Source organism: Sinocyclocheilus grahami, unplaced genomic scaffold (assembly GCF_001515645.1).
Source record: "Sinocyclocheilus grahami isolate Dianchi unplaced genomic scaffold, SAMN03320097.WGS_v1.1 scaffold1672.1, whole genome shotgun sequence".
Taxonomy (NCBI): domain Eukaryota; kingdom Metazoa; phylum Chordata; class Actinopteri; order Cypriniformes; family Cyprinidae; genus Sinocyclocheilus; species Sinocyclocheilus grahami.
In genome coordinates this window covers 5,046-5,707 of record NW_015506851.1, presented here as the reverse complement: position 1 = coordinate 5,707, position 662 = coordinate 5,046, and the positions used below count along the sequence as shown (strand labels likewise).

General features: G+C 42.3%; 1 long non-coding RNA gene across 1 annotated transcript in view; it reads right to left on the bottom strand.

Annotated features, from left to right (window-relative positions):
- The window catches only part of LOC107571946 (uncharacterized), a 16,262-nt gene extending 15,873 nt beyond the window's left edge, over window positions 1-389 (bottom strand). Inside the window, exons 1-2 of the long non-coding RNA XR_001607257.1 lie at window positions 150-389; window positions 26-65 (exon numbers count right to left, since the gene is read on the bottom strand). This is a non-coding gene — a long non-coding RNA (uncharacterized lncRNA). The remainder of the gene's footprint in view (window positions 1-25; window positions 66-149) is intronic.
- Between the last annotated feature and the right edge of the window lie 273 nt (window positions 390-662).

Below are 662 nucleotides of genomic sequence, written 5' to 3'. Positions count from 1 at the left end.
GGAGAGAAGGAGAGAAGCCATTCACCTGCCAACAGTGTGGAAAGAGTTTCACTCAAAAACCACACCTTCAAAATCACATACTCGGGAGTTCGGGAGTTAAGCCATTCACCTGCCAACAGTGTGGAAAGAGTTTCACTCAAAAATCAAACCTTCAAAATCACATGAGAACTCACTCGGGAGAAAAGCCATTCACCTGCCAACAGTGTGGAAAGAGTTTCACTCTAAAAGCAGCCCTTCAAAGACACATGAGAACTCACTCGGGAGAGAAACCTTACACTTGCCATCAGCGTGGAAAGAGTGCCTCACAGAAAAGCAGCCTTCAATCTCAGATGAACATTCACACTGGAGAGAAGCCATATACATGCAAATAGTGTGGAAAGAGTTTCACTGCAAAACAAAACCTTAAAGTCCACATGAGAGTTCACACTGGAGAGAAGCCATACTCTTGCAAGTATTGTGGGAAGAGTTTCACAAATGCGTGCTCCTGTAATTACCACATGAGAATTCACACTGTTCATTCAACATTCAACAGTAAGTAAAGAAATACATGCAAAGAAACAGATTCATGAAGGCTCACAGCCAGGTCAGCACACAAGACAAAAGTAAAAAACACCAGTTATGAAAGTTTATGAACAACAGGTGCAACGGTCACATAAATTCCA